Source organism: Canis lupus, chromosome 8 (genome assembly GCF_011100685.1).
Source record: "Canis lupus familiaris isolate Mischka breed German Shepherd chromosome 8, alternate assembly UU_Cfam_GSD_1.0, whole genome shotgun sequence".
In the NCBI taxonomy this organism is placed as follows: Eukaryota; Metazoa; Chordata; class Mammalia; order Carnivora; family Canidae; genus Canis; species Canis lupus.
The window spans coordinates 23282649-23300692 of record NC_049229.1 but is presented as its reverse complement, the minus strand read 5'-3'; the positions used below and the strand labels follow the sequence as shown (position 1 = coordinate 23300692).

Sequence of the window (18044 nt, the reverse complement as noted above, 5' to 3'; positions counted from 1 at the left end):
AAAACAATAGGGTATTTTTAAAAAAGATTTTGTTTATTTATTTGAGAGAGAGGGAGAGAGAGAGAATGAGTTGGGAGGAGAGGCAGAAGGAGGAGAAGCAGATTCCCCCGCTGAGCAGGGAAGCCCCATGCTGGACAGGACCCTGAGATCACAACCTGAGCCAAGGCAGACGCTTAACTGACTGAGCCACCCAGGCCCCAAAAGGGTACTTTAGATCGCATTGTAAGTTATTAATTTTATGTAAGTTATTTTTTTGAGAAGCTTGCTTAAAGATATCAGCAACTGTTAACTTTCTGCCACTGTTTTCTCCTCAAGGGCATAATAATTACCTCAAATATCTTTGAATCCTCTACTTTTCCTATCACAGTGCCTTACAAAAAGTGGAGATTTAAAGTATTTGTTGAACAAATGAAATACTAAAAATGAAAAAAAGACTTCCTTGTCACCTGGCATCGTGGGAAACTTTAGCCTTAATAATCCGCTGATGCTGCTTGATGCTGATGCCCGATCTTAGTAAACCAGTTTTCAATGGGTTCACTTTGAACTTGAAGCTGTACTTTGAGAAATCTTGAAAGTGTCTTTAAAAGTTCAAAATCTGGCTGTAGACACTTTTAACTTTACAAATTTTTAGGTATGTTTCCCTGATTTTTGAAACGTCAGGTACCTTGTAGATACATTAAAGCCCCTGCCTTTTGTTTGCTTTAACTAGATAATTTCACAGACTCCTTGTCAGGTGGATAAATATAACTCCTCCCCTGAAAAAGTCCTACTCCCCCTCTGAAATGCTTGTGGGGATTTGTAGCAGCAACCCTTTTCGGTTAGGTTCTGATCCTTCCTGGTAATTTCTTGTTTCTTTCAGGATAAAATGTAATGGCAATAGCTTTGATGTCTTTATCTTGCTTTATTTATCCTTTCTTCTTTAAGAAGCAGTTCTTGTTCATTCTTGGCTCTCAGAATGTGCTTTATGTAACATCAGCATGAAAAGAATTAGAATGGAAATGTATATCCCTTTTTGGAATTGTGTCTATTTACCTAATATAAAATTTACAGCAGTTTTTCAAAAGCATAGTGGAACAATGCTGTATTCATCCCAATTTCACAGTAACATCTGAGCTGTGAACAACCTATCTAACGAGAATGAATATTAAATCAGGACATGTGGAAGAAAAATAAAATAGACCTTTCTTAGTGAAATAAATAAATGATAGATGCACTTCAATATAAAACCTGATAAATAATTAAAACATGGCTTAAAATAAGGGACATAAATTGCCAGAAAATAATTTTGAAATGATTCACCAGTCTTTAAGTGAATGACTTCACTTTCTCAATGGCAATGACATATTTTCAATATCACCCACTCATTTTTTTCCTTTGTTCTTTTCCCACCCCAATCTCTCAGGAACTATAAACTAATATTTATGGCATATTGACTATGGGTCCAGTATTATGCTAGGCAAAATTATCTGTAATACCAAATCTGACCTCAAAAGACATCTTCTTGTTGAAACAACAGTAACATAAGTAATAAAAATATTATTAAGAGCTAGATCATATGCTATAAGAATTGGAATAGGACTTCCAAGAGAGGAGATATCTGTATGAACTGAAGAGTCTAGGGGTAGAATTATGAAAGAAAAAGTATTTTGAGCAAGATATTTAAATATAAAGGCAATTAAATTACCCCTTAACTAGGGCTAGAGGCCATAGGTAATCTGATTCCATTCTCCCTCTCAATTCTTGTAGCCTGCTACTTTCTCTGCTCCAATCACAGCTGCCTTGCTATTTGTTGGTGGACTCACACATACAGTTCATGCCTGTGCACACCCAAAAGTTCAAAAAATGAGTCTTAACCCACTTAAGAACCATTGATCTAAATAACCTTTTATTACGTCTATAAAACCCCTGCATAATAATCTTGGGAATAAATTAAGTGTGAAAACTCAATGCAAACTTTATAATTAAAACCCAAACCAAGAGCAAAAATGTCTTTGCAGAGATTGAACAAGATAGTTCAGAAAGCAATCTTTTAGCTCACTGGCTTTCAAAAAGATCATATTGGCACATTTTCAAATATATCTGACACATATAAAAATATTCTGATTCAGAAAATCTGTAACAACAAAAGCATAGCAAACATAAATGAAATATTTGTGAAGATTTGCAGCATAGCCTCCACCAACATATATTTAGCCATGTCGATCAAGTCAATACATGGCACTGAACTATCACAGTGCCTGGCACTTAGTTACTCAATAAATATCTATTAAATATCTATTAAGTAAATTGACGCATAAATGAAAAAAGAGAATGAGTCACATCATTTGCTTTTTTAATCAGATGGAGCTATGACATCCTGGGAAAATGACCTCACCTTGCATACTCGTTAATGTGGTTTTAACAGGTATAGCTAAAAGACCCTACTATCACAACTAATTTAGGTTTTAGAAAAGGTATTATTGTTTCCCATTTGATTCTTCACCTGATGAAATCTACCTCATTCTTTAAACCTCAGCTCAAAAACAAAACTTTCTGTTAAATCTTATGTAGATCCAGCAATGTCACTTTTTGAACTTTATCCCAAGTAAGTAATTAGTCACATGTATAGAGATATACAAGGATGTTCATCAAAGCATTGTCTATAATAGAAAAAAAATAGATCTGAGTTGAACAGAGTTAGAATGCTAACAAATTATGACTTATCCATTTATGATGACTATGTAGTCAGTGAAAATAATAATTAATATCTATTAAAATAATGGTTGCAAATATTGGTAAGTAAAAACAGTAATATTCCATTTTAAATATATATTTATATGAATGGAATTTTGGAAAAATGACTATTTTTTCTGACATTGAATCAATTTTCTAACATTGAATCATTTTGACATGTTAAAAATTATTAGTTCTGGTGGAGGGACTATATGATTTCAAAATAATTGTTATTCACTTTCTAATTTTTCTGTAGTAATCATATATTCCTTGTGTTATTTTAGAAAGGGACAAATAAAAAGAAAAAACTTTTATAGTTATCATGTTTTCCTACTTTTATTTGCCTTCTAAGAAGCACAGACTCAAATCTAAAGCCTGTTACTAGCAATACATCTAATCCAATGGCATGTACTTTGTGTACTAACCTTATATCTGGCTTCACATTATCTTTATACTTTATTTTGTTTTCATCCTTGTTTCTTCATTCATTCTTATCTTGTTATATCTTTTGTGCTTTTATAAGTCCATGGTTTTAAATATCATGGCATTTAACTACATGGTATAAGGAAGTCTGGGTATCAGCTCCAATAGGTAGTACCACTAGGATAGCAATTAGCTTGGTGAATCCAACACACTTTAAGCTGGTCCTCTGTGCCATGGGTTCAAAACACTAATTTTTATCAGCCCACTAAAAATGGATTTGTCCCTTTAGGACAAATTCTCAGAAACCAGTGAAAAGGAGAATGGCATTGTATTAATTCACAATAAGAAATAAATCTAGCATTTATACCAAATGTCCATATTGACCAGACCAGCTGACTCCCTTCCTGTGAGAAAACTGCAAAGAGAACCAAAATATTAGAAGATTACTTGGTGGTCATGGAATCAGAAAAAGGCATATTTTTATTAAAGAATGACTCTTGGTTGAAACATCTTTAGGCATTCTTATTTACTGTAAGAAAGAGATGGCCTTGCCAAAGATCTCATAACATCAGAGAAAAATAGTGAGGCATAGTAATGTGGATAAGAGCATGGGCTTTACAGAGGGGCAAAGATTCAAGACCCTGGTTCCAACATATTCTATGTGAACTTGAACTCTAAGTCTCAGTTTTCTGTTAATTGAGTATTTATTTAGGTAATAACAGAGGAGGCTTAAGTTTAAACCACTTTAAACTGAGGATTTTGTATACTAAATGTAATAGTTCTGGTAGTGAATGTGAATCCATCAGGCTGGGAAAATAAAGTTGTAATTTTTAAAATAATTGCAACTACCAGGCAGCCCGGGTGGCTTAGTGGCTAAGTGCCCATCTTTGGCTCAGGGCATGATCCTGGAGACCCAGGATTGAGTCCCACGTCGGGCTCCCTGCATGGAGCCTGCTTCTGCCTCTGCCTGTGTCTCTGCCTCTTGCTCTCTCTCTGTGTCTCTCATGAATAAATAAATAAAACCTTTAAAAAAAAAAAGTACTACGCTTCCTTAGTGACATCTCAAATAACTTTCAGTCACTCAGTTATTTAAACAGTCTCATTTTCTTATTAAGACTTCATCCGTTCATTTTGAAATTTCTAATGCATGTTTAATTTGGCATATTCATCGCAGTTTACTGCGGATTCCAGAATAGATATTCAAAATGTGATCCATGTACTGGCACAAAACTGATATCTGATTGTTGCTGCACCATGACAGGATAAGGAGCTTGCACCAGAATGAAAATCAGCTCCATTGCTAAATACAATGTGTAGTTGAAATGAAAGAAGGAATAAACAAATCCATAATTATAGTTGGAATTTCAACACTCTTAGTAATTAAGAGGAGTAGATAGAAAACCAATAAAGATGTAGAAGACTTGAAAACTACTATCATAGAAATTGACCTAATTGATGTTTACAGGGCATGTCACTCAACAAAAGCAAAATGCAAATTCTCTTAAGTGTGCATGGGTAATATTTTGAATTGAATAAAAACAAAGACATAATGTATAAAAATTTATGGGATGCAACCAAGAGTGTATTTAGAGAAGAATTTGTGGCTATAATTGCTTATATTAGTAAAAAAATAAAGATCTAAAATCTATTCTCTAACCTCCTACTTAAAAATAAAAACTTTATAGAGAAAATTAAACACAAAGTAGGAGGGAAATAACATAGAGAAGAAATTAATTAAATAGAAAATAAAAAAGAAAAATTATCAAAATAACTTCTTTAAAATTAATAGATATTATAAAACTCTAGCTAGAATGATAAGAAGAGAGGAGGCACAAATTACCAAAGTCAATGAAAAAAGAGAACACATCACTACAGAACCTACAGACTAATGAAAGATAATGAGGGGATAATATGAACAACTTTGTACCAAGACATTCAACAATTTCATCACTAACGATGCAGCCAATATTGAAGAACAACAAGAGAGACTTATGAAAACATTATGGTAATACTTTCAAAAACCTAAATAAAGTGGGAAAATTCCATGAATGGCACAGATTACCAAAACTAACACAGGAGAATAGAGAAAAATGATCTCAGATAGAAAGCCAAGGATGCATGAGAGAATGAAGAAAAACTGTAAATATATGGGTAAATCTAAATGCATACTTTCTGCATAAAACATTAGTGATAATGTCTTGTGAGATGTTAACTATAAAGATAATTAAAATACATGATGAGTAGATTATATCCTGGGAGAGAAATAAATGCTGAAAGTGTTCCCTATTCTTGCATTGCTTTCAGGAAGAGGGAAAAACTACCAATTAACATAAAGTTAAGTCAAGAGTGCATTATTCCAAATCACATCTGATAAAAAGTTTTGTATCCCAAATATATAAAGAATACTTAAAACTACAAAATAAAAAAAAAACTACTGTAATAATGGACAAAAGATAGAATGGACATTTCATCAAGGAAAACACATGAAGAGGGGTGCCTGGATGGCTCAGTTAAACATCCAACTGTTGATTTCAGCTCAGGTCATGATCTCAGGGTCATGGGATTGAGACCTGTGTTGGGCTCCACACTCAACACAGAGTCTGTTTATCCCTCTCCCTCTGATCCTCCTCCTGCTTTCTCTCTCTCAATAAAATAAATTATAAAAATCTTTAAAAGAAAACACTAATCACATTAGAAGATGCCTGACATCATTAGTCATCAGGATAATGTAAACTAAAATCACAATGAGAGAAAAAAAAATCACAATGAGACACCACTTCTTTCCCACAAGAATGACTACAATCAAAAAGACAGACAATATCAAGTGTTAACAAGGATGCAAAGAAACTGGAACCCTTGGGAATTGCAGGTAGGAATGTAAAGTAGAACAGCCACTAAAGAAAACAGCTTGGCAGTATCTTACAAAGTTAAAAATATACTTACCATATAGCCCCTCATCTCCTAGGAATCTACCCAAAAGTAATTAAAATATATGTCCACACAAAGGTATGTATGCAAATTTTCATAGCATCATTATTTATAAGAGCCCAACGCTGGAAAGAATCAAAATGCTTATGATCAGGTGAAGGTATAAGAAAAAAAGTGGTATATTCATACAATGGAAGACTATTTAACCGAAAAAAGAATTGAACAACTAATACATGCAGCAACAGAGATGATGAAATTATCCTAAATGAAAACAGGACATGATGCTAAATGAAACAAAGCCAGGCATAATGACTACATACTAACTTCATTTATATAAAGTGTCCATAAGAGAAAAAATTTATGGAGACAGAAAGCAGAACAGTGGGACCAGAGGCTACTTGCAGAAGGGAACTTTTGGGAGTGATCAAAATGCTCTAAAACTGTATTGTGATGATGGTTCCAGAATTCTATAAATTTGCTAAAATTCATTGAATTGTCTACTTATAATGGATGACTTTTATAGTGTGAAAATTATCTCAAAAAACTTAAAATTAAGGGAACAGAATGGCTGAGAGTAAAATATTAGGGAAAATATACCAGGAAAATTCTATACCAAAAGAAATTTCAAAAAAAAAAAAAAAAGGAATTTCAGATCACAATATTAGTATACAGACAGATAAATACAGTATATGTAAACTGATGAAATTTTTTCTATAATTTTCAAAAAAGTATTAAAATTTTGGTGTTGGTGTACTGTACTCAAATACTATTTTAGAACATACTTTATCTCCTATACAGTCATTAGTCATTGACCTTACTCCCAAAATATTGGTGCTAAGCTCCAAAAGCTATTCCCTCAATTTTATTCATATTTCCCTCTATCATAGTTTTTCCTCATTGGTCTTCACAAAGTCTAATGATAAAGTTCTAGAATTTTTGTTTTAGAAAAGGAAACTAAAGCTCAGAAGTGAAATAAACTTCCAAACATGACTCTAATGGATTTCTTAATTAAATATCACACCTGATATTCCTTAGGCACATTGACTTTGTTTTGCTGAATTAAATGTATTTTCATTTCAGATACAAACTGTAAAATGGAAACATTTATTGTCCATTCTCTCTCTATTGGTGAAAAAACAGAATATGCCCACACATATGAGAAGTTAAATCACACTCTATTCTGATAGTTATGTCACCCTCAGTTTTTCTGGGATATGTGTGTGTGTGTGTGTGTGTGTGTGTGTGTATTTTAAAGTTGTAGCTATCCACTCTTTGATGCCATAATAAAGAGATTAGAGCCAGCCAAATGCACTTTGGTCCAAGGCTTTAGAAGATGATACCAAGGGGGAGCCAACCTGCCTAAGATAACAACTCAGTAGGGCAGCATTATCTGTCAGGTCATTATTAATGTCTTTATAGTCCTGCTTGAAATTTCAGTAACTCTCCTAATCAGTCTCAGAAGTTATCTATGAGGTCTGAACAAAGCAGCAGAGGAAACAATGTGAACATTTTATGATGGCTGCTTTCTCCTAGAATGCATAATTGGACTTTAGTTTCGCACTCCCAGTCATTGAAAGATGGACACGAAGAGATCAGTCGTTGAGATTAATAGCTGAATATGTATATACATGTAAGCTAAGTAGCCACAGATTTTGTGGGGAAGAGATTTTAGTCCATGTATGCCATATGAAAAAGTAACCCAATATACCTTCCTGCTATCTTAGAAAGGCAATGCTAGAGATTACATTAGAGAGAGGGAGAAAAAAAGAGAAAGAGAGAGAAGGCAGGGAAAAATGATTAACAGAAAAGGAAAGGGATCATGTAACTTCTAAGTTATTGTCCCCTTGGCCTTGATGCTTACAACAAAATAACGTACTTTACTGTACAGAATAAACGCAACAAAAAGGAGGAGGAGTGGAGAGCTTCTATGAATAATCAAGATGGTAAATCCCTATCATTTTAGTATTTTTTTCCTTCTGTTAAAGCCATATAATAGGGGTATGATTTGCATACAGCAAAATGTAGCAGAATGGGGGAGAAAGTCTCAAAGGATTAAAATTATATTCACTTATAGTAAAAAAAAAAAAAATAGAGAAAAGTACACTGTGACCAAATATATCAGGGTAATAAATACTAGGGTAGAGGGTAAGTTTTCATTTAAACCTGCTTTATTCTTACACAAATATATACATTGACCTGGGAAGAAAGAAATGAAAACTCATAACCTCTCTAGATCAGACAGACATCTTTACTGAGTTAGCATCAAGAAAGAAAGGCTAAAAAGCTTTTTTAAAAAAGAAAGGCTGAGCGAAAGCATTTCTCCTGTGAGTAAATAAATACTATATTAATCACATTTCATGAAACCGCTCAGTATCATAGAGAGAAAATGCCTTTGGTGAAGGGCTTACTTGGCAAATGATACTTAGAAATGTTAAATGACTTATGGAGACAACTTTTCTCTCCCTCACTAAAATAACTGAAACTGTAGAAGGGACCTCTGAGAAGTTAAGAAGTGATCATGCCACAAAGATATCTTGGTTGCCCAATATGGGTCACAGAGATCCAGGAAAGGGTGGTCCAAATCTGAAAGTAAAAGAGAAAAGAAAAACTATCAACATTGCATTTTCTTGGAATAGTGAATCTTTCTTAAACTATTTAGGTAAATTGAAAGAATACTATAATTAGACAGACTTAGCTCAAAGGAGATAATTTGTCCCATGAGGTACTGTTACCTTAATGGGTAGAAATCATTGGCAACATTATTAACATCTCGGCCACTGTGAGATATGCTAAGAGAATTTTAGCATCCATGTTTCATACTAGCAACACTTTCATCTTGGTTTTTCAGATACCATGACAGTAGTTTTGATAGTCATAATTTCTAGGCAAGGAAAAGACTGTCTAACCAGACATTTTGAAAAACACACAGCTTCAGCATGGCTTTTATTACATTCACTTCCCTCTTCCACTTCAAACTCTGCTCCAAACCAGCCAAAGCAGTAAGTGCCCAGAGCAATTCCAGTATTGGTGATCAAGGACAAATGCCTAATAGTTTTCATTCCAGAACACCTTTCTATCAACAGCTTTATATACACAGATAACAACTGAAATCAACATACCAGAAGTTCAAACATAAACGTGAATAAGAATTATGTAAACAGAATTCATCAACTCTCCCTATAATCAGGGCCCTTTCTCAACCTTCCAATTACCATCAACAGCAGATTCCCCTCTCCTCCTGTCTTGATTGCCCTTCATAATGAATCACACACCTGTCTAATCCTCCTCAGAAACAAAATGGGGCCTATGAATGACCTGCATCCACTCATCTTAAGTGGTTGTTAAAATACACATTGCTGTGCCCCACTCCAGACCTGTTAAAGCTGAAGAATATCCCTGGAATCTGCATGTTAGAACATTCTACTGGATGCTCTTCTATATATCCCAGAGTTTCAAAATCATCCATCTGAATCTTGGTTTTCAATTACTCCTGCCACTTCTTTAGTCTGAATTCTTATCACTACATATCAAGAAGCTGATATAATAGTCTGGCAGTTTATCTCTCTGCCTGGAGAGCCTTCTTTAGTACCCTCTGCCTATCACTATGCACAAATCTCAGCATTCTTTTTGTCATAGACCCTTTCTGCTCAAAATTCTTAACAACTGATTTTTTTTTATCATATTTCAGGACAAATCCAAACTTCCCAGCTAAGCATTTAAGGATGTCTATGAAGGAAACTTAGTGTATGTCTGGTCCACTGGTATTTCTCATGGTTCCACTCTGGGGTCCCCTCTAATCAGTTCTGATCAAGTAGACTCCAACCTTATTTCTTGCATGTCCTATTCTTCCCATATCCACATCATTTATCTTTCTCTTTATATGCTCCAAGGCTCTCCCTAGTTTTCCAAAATCTAGTTTTCTGAGAAGGAAATACAGGATTGCCTTCTCTAAAGTGGTAGGGAATATACTAAAATGCCATGAGTTACTAGACAGATTTTAAAAATCCTAGTAGCACTAATTGCTAGTATGTAATTTGGAGAAAATTTATCTAATAAATGTGAACCAATGTACCAAATATTTGGTACATTATAAGAACTCAATGAAGACTAATTTTTTTTATCACTCTATCACTTATTGGGTAGTGGAGCAGTCATGGCCTTTGTGTGTTATCTTTCTATGTAATCTATTTTTGCTGAAAATAGGCTCTCATTTTCATGCGAAACCTACTACACACGGTCCAGATAGAGCTGACCTCTCCCTATTATCACTACAACTGAGGGGTTCACATGACATAAGGCCAGCAAATCAGAGTATTCCACCCAGCACCCCACCCCACCCAACACACACACATATATGCCAAACATCAGTGCCTGGCTGAGGGATGGGCATTTTCCTGTCAGTTAGCTCAGTCCCTGACAACTTTGCTGGACCCTGAAAAGTAGACACTAATCATTGAAACTGGCTATGCCATTGAAGTAAGCCTACAGATATAGCAGTCCAGCTCTGCTACCGTGTTAGAAAAACTGCCTCCAAATTAAATCAACTAAGAGTCAGTGGAGAGAGGTGATGTCCTGATAGTATCATTTTTATCCCTGAATCCATCATACCTGAGATGCAGTTGTAAACTTTCATTTATAGGAGCCAATGAATTTCTTTTGGAAAGAAATAGTTTCCACTAGTTTTCTATCACTTTTATACAAGAGAGCCCTGACTGACACAGAAATATCAGGAAGTAAAATGCTGCTAGTAACAGAATGTAAAATGTGAGAGGATGGAGTTAACATAGATGAGGATCTGGGAATTCAAGGGAATACCTGGATGAGACATTGACTTCCCTCTCTTAGCTTCAGGGATAAGTGCATTTTTGGATCTAAGTCTAATACTTCCACTGGCAGGCAGTGCATTTTGAAATGATTCATGCAAAGGAAGTTTGTTGTTGAGCCGTCAAGAAATAAATGGTAGTGGGGTATGATAATCATAGGTTTTGTCTGTCCATCCTGTTTTTTCTCATTCTCTTGTTGTTTACAGTCTGTCTTTTCATGGAAATTTCAATTTATGACTCTTTTCATCCCATTCTCACTTTCTGTGCAGATGAGCACATGACCCAAGATGGGCCAGAGTACCTAATACCTGCTCACAAGATACTCTGGGATGATATAGGATCTAGTTCAGACCAATCACAACCTTCATTGCAACTTTACCTGCAAATAACAGAAAAGAGTCATTTCCTTCCTCTCTCCCTTCTTTCCTTTTTCTATTTTTCTTTCTCTTTTTCTTTCTTTCTAGTTGACACACGTTACATGAGTTTCAGGTGCACAATGTAGTGATTCAACAAGTGTATACATTATGCTAAATTCACCAAGTGTAGATATCTTGTATCATAATACACTGCTATTACAGTATCATTGACTGTATTCCTTATGCTGTGCCTTTTATTCCCGTGATTTATTCATTCCATAACTGGAAGCCTGTATCTCTCACTTCTTTTCACCCATTTTGCCCAGCCCCCTACCTCCCTCCCCTCTGGCAAACCTCAGTTTATTCTTTCCATTTATGAGTCTGTTTTTGTTTTTTGTTTGTTTTAATTTTTAGATCCCATATCTAAGTGAAATCATATGATATATGACTTTCTTTGGCTTATTTCACTTAGCATAATACCCTCTAGGTTCATCCATGTTGTCTCAAATGGCACAATCTCATCTTTTTTATGGCTATACAATATTCCATAATATTATGGAATTTTTTTGCTACAGAATATTCCAAAATATGTACATATACATATATATATATTCTAACATATATATAATATTCTATATATGTACATACTGATAGACACATGGATTGCTTTCATAACTTAGCTATGGTAAATAATACTGCAATAAACATAAGGGTGCATATAATCTTTTCAAATTAGTGCCTTCATTTTCTTTGGGCAAATACCCAGTAGTGGAATTATTGGATCATATGGTAGTTCTATTTTCAATCATTTGAGAAAAAACTTTTTCCATAGTGGCTACAACAGTGTATAATCTCACTAATAGTGTGAAAAAGTTCCCTTTTCTCCATCTCCTCACCAACACTTGTTTCTTTTCTCTTTGATACTGGCCATATCTGACTGGTAGAAGATAATATCTCATTATGGTTTTAATTTGCATTTCCCTGATGAATAGTGATGCTAACCATATTTTCATGCATCTCTTGGCCATTTGTATGTCTTCAAGGCATGTGCTTTTGATTGAAACTGTTTGCTATAAAGATAATATGAATTTAAAACTTCCCTCCAATAGCCAACTCTACCACTAATCAGGAAGACATTGCCTGAGATTAAAGCTATTATAGAAGAAAGACGAGATGATGGATGAGGAGAGAATAAGTGACCTCAGGGCATCCATTTAGCCAAAAGGTAGCTCTACTCCCTATGCTTCTCAGTTATGTAAACCAATAAATCCATTTTCCCCAAACTAACTAGATTAGGACTTTTGTCATTTGCAACTAAGAGTCCTGAATAATACATTTGGTCAGTACTCACATGTCACCTTATAAATGTTCTCTAGCTTTTTCATACGTACATTCTTTCTGATTACACAATAATACCTTTAAGGAAAAGACACCATGTGATTAATTTCTTTTTTAAATTGTGTAGTTCCAATAGAAAATTACAGCTCCAATACAAAATTAAATGGAAATTTAGAGAGAAAGTCAACAAATTAGTTTATAGTAGAATAAAAACCTACAGTCACCTGTTTCTTTCAGTTTTATGGCCATATTTAATTATTTTCCTCCAACAGTACTTAAGGGTACACCATTCCAGGCAAAATGTCATACAAATAACTGAACAGAGCTGGCTTCCAGGCACTTAGCAGCTTTTCAGAGGTTTTTAGCTTTTATGTTAAAGGCCCATTTCAAACACTATACTTCTTGTTACATACAAAGTGTTCCAAACTCACAAAACTGAACAAGCTAGCAATAGTTACAGTACCATCATGAGTGTCACGTGACAACCTTTTCCCATGTCATTAAAAGCATGAATTCCAACAGCAGTATTAATAGTCCATCTCTCATTCTTCTATCATGATTTCAAAAGTATTTACTTCTGTGACTCTAATCTCTTATAATACTCTTGGTTTGATGATTATTAATAACCAAAGGTCCACTACTAAATATTTGTGAACTTAGTGGGATCAAAAACATTCCAATTTTGTTTTCCAGCCCATTTACTGCTAAACACACCACATTAAGTCAAAATGGCTTAAGGAGATCTACAATCTGCCCAATTCCTCTTTTCTTTTTCCTCTTTTATACTCACTTAGTTGAATTTAAAATATATTTCCATGATACAGGCTCCTATAAACAAGGGTATGATTAGAACATTGAAAAATTCTTGTTCTGTCTTCATATAGACACTAAATAATAAACGACTTGGGAAGTTTGATACTCTATCAGTCAGGGTCCCCAGCAGGACACAGAATTTATCTGCAGGTGATTCATATAAAGAGACTGGTGAAAGGAGTCCTTTAAAATGTGAGAAGTGTGGGTAGAGATAAGAGAATAAACAAGGGATAGAGAGGCACTCAGAGGCCAGCATTACTGGAAAGTCATCACCACCATAAGCACCGGAGAGACTACAAAAAAAAAAAAAAAAAAAAGCCCATTACCTGAACCCTAGAGAGCTGAACTTTAGAGAAGGGGCCACATGAGGAAGCTGTGGTGATGGGGAAACATAGAAATTGCCAGAAATGATCAGAGTGGGGGTCAGAGGAAAGAAATATCCTAGCCTCCCTCCTTCCGCTCTCTAGTCACCTGCTAATGTCTCTCGTCAATGAAATGTGACTGGGATCAGCTGACAAGGAGACCCAGGAAAGGAAGCAATCCACAGAGGACACTCTTGTGGGGGCACAGAGCTGAGCAGAGACAGAGATGTGGATCAAGGGGATGACCATGGACAAAGAGAGAATAACCAGATATCAAGTGTAATCATGACCTACTGGAATATTCAAGTCATTCCCCAAATTTAATTTTACCCACTGGCTAATATTTGGCAAGATTAATGCTCCTTTTCCCTATACTGGTGTGGAGAACTTGGAAAATTTAAGTCTTTTGTGTATTTTAGTAACCAGCTTCTTTTCTCTTGTTCCTTATATTCCGAAAGACAATTCTGACTTCCTATTTTGAATATTTTCTCGCTCAAAGTATGTTACTTTGCTTCGTATCTTCGAAACTTTGTAAGGCAGAATATTTGTATTCTTTAATCAATGCATTGACCATTTACCTCCCCTCTCCCACCAGCAAAAATAAAAAAGACTTTACCCTAAGCTGAATTATCTGGACAGAGCATTTATATTAGGGAACTGATGGAGAACTCCAAGGCTAAATAGTCTGTGGCCAGGAATCTTTGGGGATTTTTTTTTCACTCAGTTCAATTCATTAAACATTTAATCAACAGTATTTAACAGACACAGAATGTTGTCCTTAAACTACATATGCTTTTGAAAAAGGGACAGGTAATCCTTAGCAGAATAATAGTGTGATCCCACTAGTAGTGTCTTGAAGTGTAGAACTGAAAAAAGATATTGGTTAGTAGATTACTAGAAAAGTGACTGAAGGAAAAGGGAGGGGAAAAGGACATAAGCTTAACAATGAAATATCATTTCTATGGATTTTTCCTTAAATTCCAACAGTGTCCTCACTTGCTGGATTATATTGCCTTGGCACTTTGATCTTCTCCCCAGATTATATCCCTGAGCCTACTATAGCAAACAAAATAATTCTTCTGACATAACAAGACATATAAAAATGCGATGAAATAGGGAGTACAGACACTAAGATGTGAAATAGCAATGCCGATGGCCCAAAGGTTTACAAATTGCTTTCCAGAGTTTGCATCACAGCAATTTTCACTCACTTTGAAGGTTTCTCAAGGGCAAAGAATGTTTTCCTCTCCCAGCAAACAATTCCACTTGCAGCAGGAATAAGGTGTACTGTGTATATCCAGACACCAAAGCTAATAAAGCAAACCTGATAAGAGGAGGTTTGGAATTGAATCTCTTCCAAATGATCTTGTTCTCCCCACTGGGGAAGAAGTACTTAGTGTATAAGGCACACATTAGCAGACTATGCATGCAGAACTCATCAGTTTAAAAAAAGGCTTTAAATGAATATCAGAAATCTGAAATTAAAAAAGAAACATTGATAAAGGCTCTGCATTCTTTTCTTATTCACTTCAACATTAATATGGAGAATGTTTCACTTGCCTTTGCTTCTTCATTTCAAACATTAGAAGTCCAGTTCTATAAAGAAGGATAATAAAGATGCTTGCTAGTTAATGCTGCTGAAGCACTATGAGGGATTGTTTGAAAGACAATTTTAAGGTGAACATTACTGTTATTTGGGCAATGCTTAGTTATTCTCTAACATAATCAGTGGAGAATTCCCTCATAAAGATGCTCACATGACAGTAGACTAGGCCCCACTTTAGCAAACATGGAAAAGTGAAATTGGTCCAAATATAACTCATGCTGGGAAACAGCTATGGCAAAGTGAAAATGTGAAAATGATCAGATTAATAAAAACAGCACATGCCACATGTATTTCTGTGTAATACCTCTACTGGCAAGATGGAATACAACAGAAAATCCAAAATAAACTAATTTTGCACAAGGTTATAAGGCACAGATTCTGAATCCTCATTTTGGATATCATGTATTAGGCCACTATCAAATAACATAGTTTTGCTTTTTTTTTTCTTCTTAAGAACTGCATGGACAATAACACACAGAAACTTCCTTAGCATATACTCACTACTTTTAGCTATAGAGGAGTGGATAATGGCATTTCTTGAAGAAAGAATGTGATGATAAGCTTCAGTATAATATTGCCTGGTACATATAACCGATAATCACAGACAAATAATTTTAGATCACTATTATCCAATGAACAGCAAACTAAAACATCCATTAGATGTCCTTTTTGTACCAAATAGATTGGAAAACATTTCAAAGATCAATAATATCCAGTGTTGGTGAGGGTGTGGGAAAACCAACATTTTTATACCCTGTATCTGCCCTAAGGGAAGGGGAAAGGGAGGCAAAAGTGGGAAATTCATGTTAAAACCCTTAAAGATATGTGCACTCTTCCTCAAGAATTTCATTGCTAGGATTTTATGTAAAGGAAATGATCATTCACATGTCCAAATGTCTAATGTTTGAAAGTTGTTTATAATAACAACAAAAAAATCATAAACATAAATGAGTAAGTGAGAACATGGACTTTTTATTCTTAGTACTTATATTTGCAAGAAGAATGTGCTATTTTCCTACCCAGAAAAAAAATATGATTTATTTGGGAAAGTATGAAGGAAATATGGTGATAATGCAAAAATTACAACAGAAGGAAGTGAAGGGAAGGAAGAGAGGGAAGGAGAGAGGGGTGGAGGGAGGGAGGGAGGGAGAGAAGAAGCGCTTCTTCATTTAGAAGCATATGAAATTAAATCACATGAGCTAAACAGTGCATATCTGACCAGAGAGAGACTTGAGACATGTCAGATTACAAGACCCAGAACCTGGGTCTCCCAATTTTATACCACACACTCTCAGCTTCATCACACTCCTATTCTAATTCATTTACCCTATCATCTATTTATCAATCATCTAAATACCTACTAATCCACCTACAGATTATCTATTTGGCTTGTTACTTATTTACTGACTTTCCTCTGGAACTTCCCTCAACCATCTTAATTTGGTCCCAACCGTCTTCCATCCTCACCAACCTCCACAAAGTAAGACTTAAAGTTTTGGTGAAATGGAACTGTGCATTTTAAAAACAATTATAGGGACACCTGGGTGGCTCAATGGTTGAGTGTCTGCCTCTAGCTCAGGGCATGATCCTGGGGTCCTAAGATCAAGTCCCACATCAGGCTCCCTGAGAGGAATCTGCTTCTCCCTCTACCTATGTCTCTGCCTCTCTCTGTGTGTCTCTCATGAATAAATAAAGTAAATCTTTTTAAATACATACATACATACATACATACATACATACATACATACAAAAACAATTATAAGCATGATATGAAGCCATTGCAGATATCTGGCAGGGGCTATAAAAGATCAAAATTAGTATGTGACTAGTAAGTGGGTTAGAATAAGGACAGGAGTAGGAGTGGAAGAGACAAAAAAGATCCATCAGAAGGTGACTGCCTGCCATCAGCTAAGCATAAGACATGCACTGACATGCAAGAATTTATACACAATAGTATGAGGAATATCATAAGGGATTACACACATGCATGAGTGATGAACACTGGCACACAAGTTTGTATCAAGTGTCTACCTCACTGGCATTCTGCCTCTAACAAAGCAGTAGTAAAAAATTAATTAATTAATTAAAAGTCACTTTCTGGGATGGCTGTGTGGCTCAGTCAGTTGAGCACCTGACTCTTGTTTTCAGCTCAGGTCATGATCTCAGGGTTGAGAGATTGAGCCCCATGTCAAGTTCTGCACTCATTGGAGAGTCTGCTTGAGATTCTCTCCCTCTGACCCTCCCCCAGCTTGCATTTTCTCTCTCAAATAAATATATATTGAAAAAAAAAAATCATTTTCTTTCATCTGGTATGTACCAGAGCATGTAGCTAGCCATTCTACTTTTTCTATCTCTAATCTAGCTTTAAATGCTAGATATATTATCTCCAATTTACAGAGAAAGAAGTTGAAGCTACTAGAGGTTAAGATATTTGCTAAAGATCACATAACTAGCAAATGGCAAAGTTGGATTAAAATTTGGCTTAAAAAAATAAAAATAAAAAAATAAAATAAAATTTGGCTTAGACCCAAAGCCCTTCCATTGTGCCACACTTCCTTCCCATGACCTAGCCCAAAAGTTTAGAGATATTGATCTCCTGACTTCCTTTGATAATCTGCTTTTCATGAATTAATATAATGAGTCTTGAATGTTTTTTTATTTTTTATTTTCATTAAAGTATTAA

The 18044-nt window shown here is 35.1% G+C and overlaps 2 long non-coding RNA genes across 3 annotated transcripts in view; one reads left to right on the top strand and one right to left on the bottom strand.

The window, feature by feature from the left end:
- Positions 1–18044, top strand: part of LOC111097020 — a 41697-nt gene that overhangs the window by 18812 nt on the left and 4841 nt on the right. The window lies entirely within an intron of this gene.
- The window catches only part of LOC111097018, a 40772-nt gene continuing 31025 nt past the window's right edge, over positions 8298–18044 (bottom strand). For both annotated transcript variants that reach the window (XR_005363216.1, XR_005363215.1), the window contains one exon: positions 8298–8646. This is a non-coding gene — a long non-coding RNA (uncharacterized LOC111097018). The remainder of the gene's footprint in view (positions 8647–18044) is intronic.